A 15,401-nucleotide genomic window follows, 5' to 3' on the forward strand; every position below is an offset into this window, starting at 1 on the left:
GCTCCTAAAGCTCAGGTGGCATGCTCATTTTGCTGTTGAGGAGATGCTTGGCAGATACTCAGTAGGGAGTCGTGCTAGGTCCAAGGATAGGGCCAAAGCCATTGTGGAAAGTAGACTGTGAGGCAAAAGTAGCAGTGGCAGTGGCACCAAAGTTTGGTTCTTCACATGGTAATATCTGGTAGTGGATTCAGGCTTCTCAGAAGCCCTGATATGAATTTTAACCCTGTTGCATTGCTTTAGAGAGTCAATAGATTTCAGGATGCAGGTAGATTGTAGTTTGACCCAGTAGCAGGTAACTGAGACAATGTGACTGTGGTCTGTTCAGGTGGTGAACAGAAGCCTCTGTGTCCCTGGTGGCTTGTAAGATTCTCGGGCATTTGCCTTGGAAATAGAGAAGGAGCTAAGCAATGGAGGTGGTGACAGGCACCTCACTGGTCAGATTGCACCACATTTAAACACTTACCTGTGTACCAGGACTGATAGCACTTTGATGGACTCAGTGGAAGCATGAGACTTACAGACCTGTGTCTCAATAGGTTTTTTGAAAGAACATTTGTAGGAATCTCCTCTTGGGTAGGTTCTGTTGCTTTGGAAGTTGTTGAAGGGATATCCTTGGAATGTTTGGACTTTCTTGGCAGCCTCCTTGGCAAGGTCAAAGGAAAGTCTAGGAACAGTTCTTGCATCCACAGCCTTAGGAGAAATATCTTGGTGATAGATCCCCTAAATTAGAGACCAAGGTGTCATGGGACCTTGCTGTTCGACTTTTGGGCATGATCTTCTGGAAAGACAAGTTGCTAATGTGCATAGGAAGGAGGTTGCAACTGGGCACATGTTGTTTTGCAAATCCACCCTAGACCCATGCTCACGGGAAATGTCAAGGAGAAAATGAGTTCTTGGATGCAGAGTGAATTTGATACACTAAGATGATTCCATTCACGTGGTATCCTGGCCTGGGATAGTTCAGCTCAATGGGATTTTTGAGCTTCAATGTGGGAAGCTGTACAGGATGGTGTGAGAAGTTTTGCCATAAAGAGATCAATGCAGGGTGGATGGCCAAAAGCAATCTCTTGAGATAGGAGGAAGTCTTCACAACGGACTAATTGAGCACTGGACAGGTGGACAGAAATAGGTACTAGCTTCCATGGGCAAGGAAAAGTCAAGGGGTAAAAGACTGAGAGAGGGGGAGAGAGAGAGAGGGAGGGAGAGAGAGAGAGAGAGAGAGAGAGAGAGAGAGAGAGAGAGAGAGAGAGAGAGAGAGAGAGAGAGAGAGAGAGAGAGAGAGAGAGAGAGAAGTGTTATCTTCTGGGCCAAATTAAACTTGCTACCCAGGTGCTGGAATTTTGAAGCCTGAGAGGAGTTTGAATTTGCCTCATGCCAAGACCCAGATGTATTGATCAGAGAAGGACTGGAGCCATGATGGAAGGATCAAAATTAGTTGGCTTAGATATCCAAAGAGGCCCAATGTTGCTGGAGAACTTATTCTGAGCTGCATCCTCATTGTTCCTCAGCATAGCCAAGTGGACCAGTGATTGGCCTTGTTATTAGGTGTTTCGGACTGGATGCTTGGAGAGATGCTCTCATACCCTTGAGAACATAATCAGGACACTGGTGGAGGTAGTTGATGGCCTGGACTTTAGGGAAAGTGTTGAGTAGCTGTATTTCAGCTCACATATCATCCTTAAGTCCTTAGAGTGAGCTGAGGACCCAGAAAGCACTGAGAGCCAAGGGCATGACATCTTCACTTCCAAGGCCTGAGAGTAAAAGCAAGGGAGATCTGGAAGGGCAGTGTGAAGAGGTTGGTAAGAACAGGAGTGTTGAGGGTGCCTGTGAGCTATGACAAGCCCATAGTACATGGTAAGCCCATAATCCATCTGGTTTTGCATGGGTCCCACTGTAATGGTAGCATGTTCTCTGTGCTGTCTTCACAGGGTTGCATTCCCTTTCCAGCATGGTCCATGGGCAACATACAGAGGAAATGGCCCCACAACTTTGGCTGAGTGTTGATGTCTTCCAACTGAGTCTCCAGCGAACTGTTGTGGTGTGGCTGACTTGCCCTAGGTCACCTGAGTTAAAAGGTAAGGAACATGGGAATTGCTGCATGTATTCTAGGTGTCCTGGTCTTGGAGGAGCAGGGAACTGCTGCCATCTGTACGTCCAGTCCCTTCGGGATATGGAGCATGCTTAGGGCCTCTGGTTTCTGCCAGGTTTGGAGCTTCGGCCCATTGTCCCCTTGCAGTGTATGGGCAATGTCTTGCAGTCCCTTGCTCTCCCCAAAGCCAGAGCATTCCAGAGTACCGGAACCACTTTGTGCAATGCACTCCAATGTGCTTGGATCTATGATGATTCCCAGTCAAACATTCCTTGGAAAGCTGAACAAAATGAGTGAAAATTCTGTACCGCCACTCTCATCGGAACTGAGGTCTAGCATCTTGGGTCTCCCAGGTGCTATGGGCGTCAGGCACAGGCTGCCCATCCACTCCATTGTTCTTGTGTTCTTCGGGCTCTAGCCAGAGTCTGCAGAGACAGGTGTGTGCTTGCCCTTCTCTGCCAAAAAGCGTGGCGTATCACACCGCAGCTCCTAAAGCTCAGGTGGCATGCTCATTTTGCTGTTGAGGAGATGCTTGGCAGATACTCAGTAGGGAGTCGTGCTAGGTCCAAGGATAGGGCCCAAGCCATTGTGGAAAGTAGACTGTGAGGCAAACGTAGCAGTGGCAGTGGCACCAAAGTTTGGTTCTTCACATGGTAATATCTGGTAGTGGATTCAGGCTTCTCAGAAGCCCTGATATGAATTTTAACCCTGTTGCATTGCTTTAGAGAGTCAATAGATTTCAGGCTGCAGGTAGATTGTAGCTTGACCCAATAGCAGGTAACTGAGACAATGTGACTATGGTCTGTTCAGGTGATGAACAGAAGCCTCTGTGTCCCTGGTGGCTTGTAAGATTCTCGGGCAATTGCCTTGGAAATAGAGAAGGAGCTAAGCAATGGAGGTGGTGACAGGCACCTCACTGGTCAGATTGCACCACATTTAAACACTTACCTGTGTACCAGGACTGATAGCACTTTGATGGACTCGGTGGAAGCATGAGACTTACAGACCTGTGTCTCAATAGGTTTTTTGAAAGAACATTTGTAGGAATCTCCTCTTGGGTAGGTTCTGTTTCTTTGGAAGTTGTTGAAGGGATATCCTTGGGATGTTTAGACTTTCTTGGCAGCCTCCTTGGCAAGGTCAAAGGGAAAATCTAGGAACAGTTCTTAAATCCACAGCCTTAGGAGAAACATCTTGGTGAGAGACCCTCTAAATTAGAGACCAAGTTGTCATGGGACCGTTCTTTTCAACTTTTGGGCATGTTCTTCTGGAAAGACGAGTTGCTAATGTGCATAGGAAGTAGGTTTCAATGGGGAACATTGTGTTTTGCAAATCCACCCTAGACCCATGCTCACGGGAAATGTCAAGGAGAAAATGAGTTCTTGGATGCAGAGTGAATTTGATACACTAAGATGATTCCATTCACGTGGTATCCTGGCCTGGGATAGTTCAGCACAATGGGATTTTTGAGCTTCAGTGTGTGAAGCTGTACAGGATTTTGTGAGAAGTTTTCCCAGGAAGAGATCAATGCAGGGTTAATAGCCAAAAGCAATCTCTTGAGATAGGAGGAAGTCTTCACAACAGACTAAATGAGCACTGGACAGGTGGACTGAAATAGGTACTAGCTTCCATGGGCAAGGAAAAGTCAGGGGTAAAAGACTGAGAGAGGGGGAGAGAGAGAGAGAGAGAAAGAGAGAGAGAGAGAGAGAGAGAGAGAGAGAGAGAGAGAGAGAGAGAGAGAGAGAGAGAGAGAGAGAGAGAGAGAGAAGTGTTATCTTCTGGGTCCAATTAAGCTTGCTACCCAGGAGCTGGAATTTTGAAGCCTCAGAGGAGTTTGACTTTGCCTCATGCAAAGACCCAGATGTATTGATCTGAGAAGGACTGGAGCCATGATGAAAGGATCAAAATTACTTGGCTTAGATATGAGGCCCAATTTTGCTGGAGAACTTATTCAGAGCTGCATCCTCATTGTTCCTCAGCATAGCCAAGTGGAACAGTGATTGGCCTTGTTATTAGCTGTTTCGGACTGGAGGCTTGGAGAGATGCTCTCATTTCCTTGAGAACATAATCAGGACACTGGTGGAGGTAGTTGATGGCCTGGACTTTAGGGAAAGTGTTGAGAAGCTGTATTTCAGCTCACATATCATCCTTAAGTCCTTAGAGTGAACTGAGGACCCAGCAAGCACTGAGAGCCAAGGGCATGGCATGTTCACATCCAAGGCCTGAGAGTAAAAGCAAGGGAGATCTGGAAGGGCAGTGTGAAGAGTTTGGTAAGAGCAGGAGTTTTGAGGGTTCCTGTGAGGTATGACAAGCCCATAGTACACGGTAAACCCATAATCCATCTGGTTTTGAATGAGTCCCAGTGTAATGGTAGTATGTTCTCTGTGCTGTCTTCACAGGGTTGCATTCCCTTTCCAGCATGGTCCATGGGCAACAAACAGAGGAAATGGCCCCACAACTTTGGCTGAGTGTTGATGTCTTCCAACTGAGTCTCCAGCGAACTGTTGTGGTGTGGCTGACTTGCCCTAGGTCACCTGAGTTAAAAGGTAAGGAAAATGGCAATTGCTGCATGTATTCTAGGTGTCCTGCTCTTGGAGGAGCAGGGAACTGCTGCCATCTGTACGTCCAGTCCCTTCGGGATATGGAGCATGCTTAGGGCCTCTGGTTTCTCCCAGGTTTGGAGCTTCGGCCCATTGTCCCCTGGCAGTGTATGGGCAATGTCTTGCAGTCCCTTGCTCTCCCCAAAGCCAGAGCATTCCAGAGTACCGGAACCACTTTGTGCAATGCACTCCAATGTGCTTGGATCTATGATGATTCCCAGTCAAACATTCCTTGGAAAGCTGAACAAAATGAGTGAAAATTCTGTACCGCCACTCTCATCGGAACTGAGGTCCAGCATCTTGGGTCTCCCAGGTGCTATGGGCGTCAGGCACAAGCTGCCCATCCACTCCATTGTTCTTGACTTCTTCGGGCTCTAGCCAGAGTCTGCAGAGACAGGTGTGTGCTTGCCCTACTCTGCCAAAAAGCATGGCGTAGGACACAGCAGCTCCTAAAGCTCAGGTGGCCTGCTCACTTTGCTGTTGAGGAGATGCTTGGCAGATACTCAGTAGGGAGTCGTGCTAGGTCCAAGGATAGGGCCCAAGCCATTGTGGAAAGTAGACTGTGAGGCAAAAGTAGCAGTGGCAGTGGCACCAAAGTTTGGTTCTTCACATGGTAATATCTGGTAGTGGATTCAGGCTTCTCAGAAGCCCTGATATGAATTTTAACCCTGTTGCATTGCTTTAGAGAGTCAATAGATTTCAGGCTGCAGGTAGATTGTAGCTTGACCCAGTAGCAGGTAACTGAGACAATGTGACTGTGGTCTGTTCAGGTGGTGAACAGAAGCCTCTGTGTCCCTGGTGGCTTGTAAGATTCTCGGGCAATTGCCTTGGAAATAGAGAAGGAGCTAAGCAATGGAGGTGGTGACAGGCACCTCACTGGTCAGATTGCACCACATTTAAACACTTACCTGTGTACCAGGACTGATAGCACTTTGATGGACTCGGTGGAAGCATGAGACTTACAGACCTGTGTCTCAATAGGTTTTTTGAAAGAACATTTGTAGGAATCTCCTCTTGGGTAGGTTCTGTTTCTTTGGAAGTTGTTGAAGGGATATCCTTGGAATGTTTGGACTTTCTTGGCAGCCTCCTTGGCAAGGTCAAAGGGAAAGTCTAGGAACAGTTCTTGCATCCACAGCCTTAGGAGAAACATCTTGGTGAGTGACCCTCTAAATTAGAGACCAAGGTGTCATGGGACCTTTCTTTTCAACTTTTGGGCATGATCTTCTGTAAAGACAAGTTGCTAACGTGCATAGGAAGGAGGTTGCAATGGGGAACATGTTGTTTTGCAAATCCACCCTAGACCCATGCTCATGGGAAATGTCAAGGAGAAAATGAGTTCTTGGATGCAGAGTGAATTTGATACACTAAGATGATTCCATTCTCGTGGTATCCTGGCCTGGGATAGTTCAGCACAATGGGATTTTTGAGCTTCAGTGTGGGAAGCTGTACAAGATGGTGTGAGAAGTTTTCGCAGGAAGAGATCAATGCAGGGTGGATGGCCAAAAGCAATCTCTTGAGATAGGAGGAAGTCTTCAAAACAGACTAAATGAGCACTGGACAGGTGGACAGAAATAGGTACTAGCTTCCATGGGCAAGGAAAAGTCAAGGGGTAAAAGACTAAGAGAGGGGGAGAGAGAGAGAGAGAGAGAGAGAGAAAGAGAGAGAGAGAGAGAGAGAGAGAGAGAGAGAGAGAGAGAGAGAGAGAGAGAGAGAGAGAGAGAGAGAGAGAGAGAGAGAGAGAAGTGTTATCTTCTGGGCACAATTAAGCTTGCTACCCAGGAGCTGGAATTTTGAAGCCTCAGAGGAGTTTGACTTTGCCTCATGCAAAGACCCAGATGTATTGATCAGAGAAGGACTGGAGCCATGATGAAAGGATCAAAATTAGTTGGCTTAGATATCCAATGAGGCCCAATTTTGCTGGAGAACTTATTCAGAGCTGCATCCTCATTGTTCCTCAGCATAGCCAAGTGGACCAGTGATTGGCCTTGTTATTAGCTGTTTCAGACTGGATGCTTGGAGAGATGCTCTCATTCCCTTGAGAACATAATCAGGACACTGGTGGAGGTAGTTGATGGCCTGGACTTTAGGGAAAGTGTTGAGAAGCTGTATTTCAGCTCACATATCATCCTTAAGTCCTTAGAGTGAGCTGAGGACCCAGCAAGCACTAAGAGCCAAGGGCATGGCATGTTCACATCCAAGGCCTGAGAGTAAAAGCAAGGGAGATCTCGAAGGGCAGTGTGAAGAGTTTGGTAAGAGCAGGAGTGTTGAGGGTGCCTGTGAGCTATGACAAGCCCATAGTACATGGTAAGCCCATAATCCATCTGGTTTTGCATGGGTCCCACTGTAATAGTAGCATGTTCTCTGTGCTGTCTTCACAGGGTTGCATTCCCTTTCCAGCATGGTCCATGGGCAACATACAGAGGAAATGACCCCACAACTTTGGCTGAGTGTTGATGTCTTCCAACTGAGTCTCCAGCGAACTGTTGTGGAGTGGCTGACTTGCCCTAGGTCACCTGAGTTAAAAGGGAAGGAACATGGGAATTGCTGCATGTATTCTAGGTGTCCTGGTCTTGGAAGAGCAGGGAACTGCTGTCATCTGTACGTCCAGTCCCTTCGGGATATGGAGCATGCTTAGGGCCTCTGGTTTCTCCCAGGTTTGGAGCTTCGGCCCATTGTCCCCTGGCAGTGTATGGGCAATGTCTTGCAGTCCCTTGCTCTCCCCAAAGCCAGAGCATTCCAGAGTACCGGAACCACTTTGTGCAATGCACTCCAATGTGCTTGGATCTATGATGATTCCCAGTCAAACATTCCTTGGAAAGCTGAACAAAATGAGTGAAAATTCTGTACCGCCACTCTCATCGGAACTGAGGTCCAGCATCTTGGGTCTCCCAGGTGCTATGGGCGTCAGGCACAAGCTGCCCATCCACTCCATTGTTCTTGACTTCTTCGGGCTCTAGCCAGAGTCTGCAGAGACAGGTGTGTGCTTGCCCTACTCTGCCAAAAAGCTTGGTGTAGGACACAGCAGGTCCTAAAGCTCAGGTGGCATGCTCACTTTGCTGTTGAGGAGATGCTTGGCAGATACTCAGTAGGGAGTCGTGCTAGGTCCAAGGATAGGGCCCAAGCCATTGTGGAAAGTAGACTGTGAGGCAAAAGTAGCAGTGGCAGTTGCACCAAAGTTTGTTTCTTCACATGGTAATATCTGGCAGTGGATTCAGTCTTCTCAGAAGCCCTGATATGAATTTTAACCCTGTTGCATTGCTTTAGAGAGTCAATAGATTTCAGGCTGCAGGTAGATTGTAGCTTGACCCAGTAGCAGGTAACTGAGACAATGTGACTGTGGTCTGTTCAGGTGGTGAAGAGAAGCCTCTGTGTCGCTGGTGGCTTGTAAGATTCTCGGACAATTGCCTTGGAAATAGAGAAGGAGCTAAGCAATGGAGGTGGTGACAGGCACCTCACTGGTCAGATTGCACCACATTTAAACACTTACCTGTGTACCAGGACTGATAGCACTTTGATGGACTCGGTGGAAGCATGAGACTTACAGACCTGTGTCTCAATAGGTTTTTTGAAAGAACATTTGTAGGAATCTCCTCTTGGGTAGGTTCTGTTGCTTTGGAAGTTGTTGAAGAAATATCCTTGGAATGTTTGGACTTTCTTGGCAGACTCCTTGGCAAGGTCAAAGGGAAAGTCTAGGAACATTTCTTGCATCCACAGCCTTAGGAGAAATATCTTGGTGAGAGACCCTCTAAATTAGAGACCAAGGTGTCATGGGACCTTTCTTTTCGACTTTTGGGCATCATCTTCTGGAAAGACAAGTTGCTAATATGCATAGGAAAGAGGTTGCAATGGGGCACATGGTGTCTTGCAAATCCACCCTAGACCCATGCTCACGGGAAATGTCAAGGAGAAAATGAGTTCTTGGATGCAGAGTGAATTTGATACACTAAGATGATTCCATTCTCGTGGTATCCTGGCCTGGGATAGTTCAGCACAATGGGATTTTTGAACTTCAGTGTGGGAAGCTGTACAGGATGGCGTGAGAAGTTTTCCCAGGAAGAGATCAATGCAGGGTGGATGGCCAAAAGCAATCTCTTGAGATAGGAGGAAGTCTTCACAACAGACTAAATGAGCACTGGACAGGTGGACAGAAATAGGTACTAGCTTCCATGGGCAAGGAAAAGTCAAGGGGTAAAAGACTAAGAGAGGGGGAGAGAGATAGTGAGAGAGAGAGAGAGAGAGAGAGAGAGAGAGAGAGAGAGAGAGAGAGAGAGAGAGAGAGAGAGAGAGAGAGAAGTGTTATCTTCTGGGCCCAATTAAGCTTGCTACCCAGGAGCTGGAATTTTGAAGCCTCAGAGGAGTTTGACTTTGCCTCATGCAAAGACCCAGATGTATTGATCAGAGAAGGACTGGAGCCATGATGGAAGGATCAAAATTAGTTGGCTTAGATATCCAATGAGGCCCAATTTTGCTGGAGAACTTATTCAGAGCTGCATCCTCATTGTTCCTCAGCATAGCCAAGTGGACCAGTGATTGGCCTTGTTATTAGCTGTTTCAGACTGGATGCTTGGAGAGATGCTCTCATTCCCTTGAGAACATAATCAGGACACTGGTGGAGGTAGTTGATGGCCTGGACTTTAGGGAAAGTGTTGAGAAGCTGTATTTCAGCTCACATATCATCCTTAAGTCCTTAGAGTGAGCTGAGGACCCGCAAGCACTGAGAGCCAAGGGCATGGCATGTTCACATCCAAGGCCTGAGAGTAAAAGCAAGGGAGATCTCGAAGGGCAGTGTGAAGAGTTTGGTAAGAGCAGGAGTGTTGAGGGTGCCTGTGAGCTATGACAAGCCCATAGTACATGGTAAGCCCATAATCCATCTGGTTTTGCATGGGTCCCACTGTAATAGTAGCATGTTCTCTGTGCTGTCTTCACAGGGTTGCATTCCCTTTCCAGCATGGTCCATGGGCAACATACAGAGGAAATGGCCCCACAACTTTGGCTGAGTGTTGATGTCTTCCAACTGAGTCTCCAGCGAACTGTTGTGGAGTGGCTGACTTGCCCTAGGTCACCTGAGTTAAAAGGGAAGGAACATGGGAATTGCTGCATGTATTCTAGGTGTCCTGGTCTTGGAAGAGCAGGGATCTGCTGTCATCTGTACGTCCAGTCCCTTCGGGATATGGAGCATGCTTAGGGCCTCTGGTTTCTCCCAGGTTTGGAGCTTCGGCCCATTGTCCCCTGGCAGTGTATGGGCAATGTCTTGCAGTCCCTTGCTCTCCCCAAAGCCAGAGCATTCCAGAGTACCGGAACCACTTTGTGCAATGCACTCCAATGTGCTTGGATCTATGATGATTCCCAGTCAAACATTCCTTGGAAAGCTGAACAAAATGAGTGAAAATTCTGTACTGCCACTCTCATCGGAACTGAGTTCCAGCATCTTGGGTCTCCCAGGTGCTATGGGCGTCAGGCACAAGCTGCCCATCCACTCCATTGTTCTTGACTTCTTCGGGCTCTAGCCAGAGTCTGCAGAGACAGGTGTGTGCTTGCCCTACTCTGCCAAAAAGCTTGGTGTAGGACACAGCAGGTCCTAAAGCTCGGGTGGCATGCTCACTTTGCTGTTGAGGAGATGCTTGGCAGATACTCAGTAGGGAGTCGTGCTAGGTCCAAGGATAGGGCCCAAGCCATTGTGGAAAGTAGACTGTGAGGCAAAAGTAGCAGTGGCAGTTGCACCAAAGTTTGTTTCTTCACATGGTACTATCTGGCAGTGGATTCAGGCTTCTCAGAAGCCCTGATATGAATTTTAACCCTGTTGCATTGCTTTAGAGAGTCAATAGATTTCAGGCTGCAGGTAGATTGTAGCTTGACCCAGTAGCAGGTAACTGAGACAATGTGACTGTGGTCTGTTCAGGTGGTGAACAGAAGTCTCTGTGTCCCTGGTGGCTTGTAAGATTCTCGGGCAATTGCCTTGGAAATAGAGAAGGAGCTAAGCAATGGAGGTGGTGACAGGCACCTCACTGGTCAGATTGCACCACATTTAAACACTTACCTGTGTACCAGGACTGATAGCACTTTGATGGACTCGGTGGAAGCATGAGACTTACAGACCTGTGTCTCAATAGGTTTTTTTGAAAGAACATTTGTAGGAATCTCCTCTTGGGTAGGTTTTGTTGCTTTGGAAGTTGTTGAAGGGATATCCTTGGAATGTTTGGACTTTCTTGGCAGCCTCCTTGGCAAGGTCAAAGGGAAAGTCTAGGAAGAGTTCTTGCATCCACAGCCTTAGGAGAAACATCTTGGTGAGAGACCCTCTAAATTAGAGACCAAGGTGTCATGGGACCTTTGTTTTCGACTTTTGGGCATCATCTTCTGGAAAGACAAGTTGCTAATATGCATAGGAAAGAGGTTGCAATGGGGCACATGGTGTCTTGGAAATCCACCCTAGACCCATGCTCACGGGAAATGTCAAGGAGAAAATGAGTTCTTGAATGCAGAGTGAATTTGATACACTAAGATGATTCCATTCACGTGGTATCCTGGCCTGGGATAGTTCAGCACAATGGGATTTTTGAACTTCAGTGTGGGAAGCTGTACAGGATGGCGTGAGAAGTTTTCCCAGGAAGAGATCAATGCAGGGTGGATGGCCAAAAGCAATCTCTTGAGATAGGAGGAAGCCTTCACAACAGACTAAATGAGCACTGGACAGGTGGACAGAAATAGGTACTAGCTTCCATGGGCAAGGAAAAGTCAAGGGGTAAAAGACTGAGAGAGGGGGAGAGAGAGAGAGATAAAGAGAGAGAGAGAGAGAGAGAGAGAGAGAGAGAGAGAGAGAGAGAGAGAGAGAGAGAGAGAGAGAGAGAGAGAGAGTGAGAAAGTGTTATCTTCTGGGTCCAATTAAGCTTGCTACCCAGGAGCTGGAATTTTGAAGCCTCAGAGGAGTTTGTCTTTGCCTCATGCAAAGACCCAGATGTATTGATCAGAGAAGGACTGGAGCCATGATGGAAGGATCAAAATTAGTTGGCTTAGATATCCAATGAGGCCCAATTTTGCTGGAGAACTTATTCAGAGCTGCATCCAAATTGTTCCTCAGCATAGCCAAGTGGACCAGTGATTGGCCTTGTTATTAGCTGTTTCGGACTGGATGCTTGGAGAGATGCTCTCATTCCCTTGAGAACATAATCAGGACACTGGTGGAGGTAGTTGATGGCCTGGACTTTAGGAAAAGTGTTGAGTAGCTGTATTTCAGCTCACATATCATCCTTAAGTCCTTAGAGTGAGCTGAGGACCCAGCAAGCACTGAGAGCCAAGGGCATGGCATGTTCACATCCAAGGCCTGAGAGTAAAAGCAAGGGAGATCTCGAAGGGCAGTGTGAAGAGGATGTTAAGAGCAGGAGTGTTGAGGGTGCCTGTGAGCTATGACAAGCCCATATTACATGGTAAGCCCATAATCCATCTGGTTTTGCATGGGTCCCACTGTAATGGTAGCATGTTCTCTGTGCTGTCTTCACAGGGTTGCATTCCCTTTCCAGCATGGTCCATGGGCAACATACAGAGGAAAGGGCCCCACAACTTTGGCTGAGTGTTGATGTCTTCCAACTGAGTCTCCAGCGAACTGTTGTGGTGTGGCTGACTTGCCCTAGGTCACCTGAGTTAAAAGGTAAGGAACATGGGAATTGCTGCATGTATTCTAGGTGTCCTGGTCTTGGAGGAGCAGGGAACTGCTGCCATCTGTACGTCCAGTCCCTTCGGGATATGGAGCATGCTTAGGGCCTCTGGTTTCTCCCAGGTTTGGAACTTCGGCCCATTGTCCCCTGGCAGTGTATGGGCAATGTCTTGCAGTCCCTTGCTCTCCCCAAAGCCAGAGCATTCCAGAGTACCGGAACCACTTTGTGCAATGCACTCCAATGTGCTTGGATCTATGATGATTCCCAGTCAAACATTCCTTGGAAAAGCTGAACAAAATGAGTGAAAATTCTGTACTGCCACTCTCATCGGGACTGAGGTCCAGCATCTTGGGTCTCCCAGGTGCTATGGGCGTCAGGCACAGGCTGCCCATCCACTCCATTGTTCTTGACTTCTTCGGGCTCTAGCCAGAGTCTGCAGAGACAGGTGTGTGCTTGCCCTACTCTGCCAAAAAGCATGGCGAAGGACACAGCAGCTCCTAAAGCTCAGGTGGCATGCTCACTTTGCTATTGAGGAGATGCTTGGCAGATACTCAGTAGGGAGTCGTGCTAGGTCGAAGGATAGGGCCCAAGCCATTGTGGAAAGTAGACTGTGAGGCAAAAGTAGCAGTGGCAGTGGCACCAAAGTTTGGTTCTTCACATGGTAATATCTGGCAGTGGATTCAGGCTTCTCAGAAGCCCTGATATGAATTTTAACCCTGTTGCATTGCTTTAGAGAGTCAATAGATTTCAGGCTGCAGGTAGATTGTAGCTTGACCCAGTAGCAGGTAACTGAGACAATGTGACTGTGGTCTGTTCAGGTGGTGAACAGAAGCCTCTGTGTCCCTGGTGGCTTGTAAGATTCTCGGGCAATTGCCTTGGAAATACAGAAGGAGCTAAGCAATGGAGGTGGTGACAGGCACCTCACTGGTCAGATTGCACCACATTTAAACACTTACCTGTGTACCAGGACTGATAGCACTTTGAGGGACTCGGTGGAAGCATGAGACTTACAGACCTGTGTCTCAATAGGTTTTTTGAAAGAACATTTGTAGGAATCTCCTCTTGGGTAGGTTCTGTTTCTTTGGAAGTTGTTGAAGGGATATCCTTGGAATGTTTGGACTTTCTTGGCAGCCTCCTTGGCAAGGTCAAAGGGAAAGTCTAGGAACAGTTCTTGCATCCACAGCCTTAGGAGAAACATCTTGGTGAGAGACCCTCTAAATTAGAGACCAAGGTGTCATGGGACCTTTCTTTTCGACTTTTGGGCATGATCTTCTGGAAAGACAAGTTGCTAATGTGCATAGGAAGGAGGTTGCAATGGGGCACATGTTGTTTTGCAAATCCACCCTAGACCCATGCTCACGGGAAATGTCAAGGAGAAAATGAGTTCTTGGATGCAGAGTGAATTTGATACACTAAGATGATTCCATTCACGTGGTATCCTGGCCTGGGATAGTTCAGCACAATGGGATTTTTGAGCTTCAGTGTGGGAAGCTGTACAGGATGGTGTGAGAAGTTTTCCCAGGAAGAGATCAATGCAGGGTGGATGGCCAAAAGCAATCTCTTGAGATAGGAGGAAGTCTTCACAACAGACTAAATGAGCACTGGACAGGTGGACAGAAATAGGTACTAGCTTCCATGGGCAAGGAAAAGTCAAGGGGTAAAAGACTGAGAGAGGGGGAGAGAGAGAGAGAGAAAGAGAGAGAGAGAGAGAGAGAGAGAGAGAGAGAGAGAGAGAGAGAGAGAGAGAGAGAGAGAGAGAGAGAGAGAATTGTGTTCTTCTGGGCCCAATTAAGCTTGCTACCCAGGAGCTGGAATTTTGAAGCCTCAGAGGAGTTTGACTTTGCCTCATGCAAAGACCCAGATGTATTGATCAGAGAAGGACTGGAGCCATGATGGAAGGATCAAAATTAGTTGGCTTAGATATCCAATGAGGCCCAATTTTGCTGGAGAACTTATTCAGAGCTGCATCCTCATTGTTCCTCAGCATAGCCAAGTGGACCAGTGATTGGCCTTGTTATTAGCTGTTTCGGACTGGTTGCTTGGAGAGATGCTCTCATTCCCTTGAGAACATAATCAGGACACTGGTGGAGGTAGTTGATGGCCTGGACTTTAGGGAAAGTGTTGAGTAGCTGTGTTTCAGCTCACATATCATCCTTAAGTCCTTAGAGTGAGCTGAGGACCCAGCAAGCACTGAGAGCCAAGGGCATGGCATGTTCACATCCAAGGCCTGAGAGTAAAAGCAAGGGAGATCTGGAAGGGCAGTGTGAAGAGGTTGGTAAGAGCAGGAGTGTTGAGGGTGCCTGTGAGCTATGACAAGCCCATAGTACATGGTAAGCCCATAATCCATCTGGTTTTGCATGGGTCCCACTGTAATGGTAGCATGTTCTCTGTGCTGTCTTCACAGGGTTGCATTCCCTTTCCAGCATGGTCCATGGGCAACATACAGAGGAAATGGCCCCACAACTTTGGCTGAGTGTTGATGTCTTCCAACTGAGTCTCCAGCGAACTGTTGTGGTGTGGCTGACTTGCCCTAGGTCACCTGAGTTAAAAGGTAAGGAACATGGGAATTGCTGCATGTTTTCTAGGTGTCCTGGTCTTGGAGGAGCAGGGAACTGCTGCCATCTGTACGTCCAGTCCCTTCGGGATATGGAGCATGCTTAGGGCCTCTGGTTTCTGCCAGGTTTGGAGCTTCGGCCCATTGTCCCCTGGCAGTGTATGGGCAATGTCTTGCAGTCCCTTGCTCTCCCCAAAGCCAGAGCATTCCAGAGTACCGGAACCACTTTGTGCAATGCACTCCAATGTGCTTGGATCTATGATGATTCCCAGTCAAACATTCCTTGGAAAAGCTGAACAAAATGAGTGAAAATTCTGTACCGCCACTCTCATCGGGACTGAGGTCCAGCATCTTGGGTCTCCCAGGTGCTATGGGCGTCAGGCACAGGCTGCCCATCCACTCCATTGTTCTTGACTTCTTCGGGATCTAGCCAGAGTCTGCAGAGACAGGTGTGTGCTTGCCCTACTCTGCCAAAAAGCATGGCGTAGGACACAGCAGCTCCTAAAGCTCAG

The 15,401-nt window shown here is 47.8% G+C and overlaps 6 non-coding genes across 6 annotated transcripts; all 6 read left to right on the plus strand.

Moving 5' to 3' along the window:
• Positions 1-2,330: 2,330 nt before the first annotated feature.
• LOC147003130 (small nucleolar RNA SNORD116) lies at positions 2,331-2,423 on the plus strand. Its single transcript, XR_015048200.1, has one exon. It is a non-coding gene; the product is annotated as a small nucleolar RNA SNORD116 (small nucleolar RNA).
• A 2,464-nt stretch (positions 2,424-4,887) lies between these two features.
• Positions 4,888-4,980, plus strand: LOC147003131 (small nucleolar RNA SNORD116). Its single transcript, XR_015048195.1, has one exon. It is a non-coding gene; the product is annotated as a small nucleolar RNA SNORD116 (small nucleolar RNA).
• Positions 4,981-7,466: 2,486 nt separating this feature from the next.
• LOC147003132 (small nucleolar RNA SNORD116) lies at positions 7,467-7,559 on the plus strand. The gene has a single exon (XR_015048196.1). It is a non-coding gene; the product is annotated as a small nucleolar RNA SNORD116 (small nucleolar RNA).
• A 2,457-nt stretch (positions 7,560-10,016) lies between these two features.
• Positions 10,017-10,109, plus strand: LOC147003133 (small nucleolar RNA SNORD116). The gene has a single exon (XR_015048308.1). It is a non-coding gene; the product is annotated as a small nucleolar RNA SNORD116 (small nucleolar RNA).
• Positions 10,110-12,583: 2,474 nt separating this feature from the next.
• On the plus strand, positions 12,584-12,677 carry LOC147003134 (small nucleolar RNA SNORD116). The gene has a single exon (XR_015048331.1). It is a non-coding gene; the product is annotated as a small nucleolar RNA SNORD116 (small nucleolar RNA).
• A 2,464-nt stretch (positions 12,678-15,141) lies between these two features.
• On the plus strand, positions 15,142-15,235 carry LOC147003135 (small nucleolar RNA SNORD116). The gene has a single exon (XR_015048305.1). It is a non-coding gene; the product is annotated as a small nucleolar RNA SNORD116 (small nucleolar RNA).
• The last annotated feature ends 166 nt before the right edge of the window (positions 15,236-15,401 follow it).

This window comes from Mus caroli, unplaced genomic scaffold, assembly GCF_978045245.1.
Source record: "Mus caroli unplaced genomic scaffold, Mus_caroli_1 scaffold_8, whole genome shotgun sequence".
Taxonomy (NCBI): domain Eukaryota; kingdom Metazoa; phylum Chordata; class Mammalia; order Rodentia; family Muridae; genus Mus; species Mus caroli.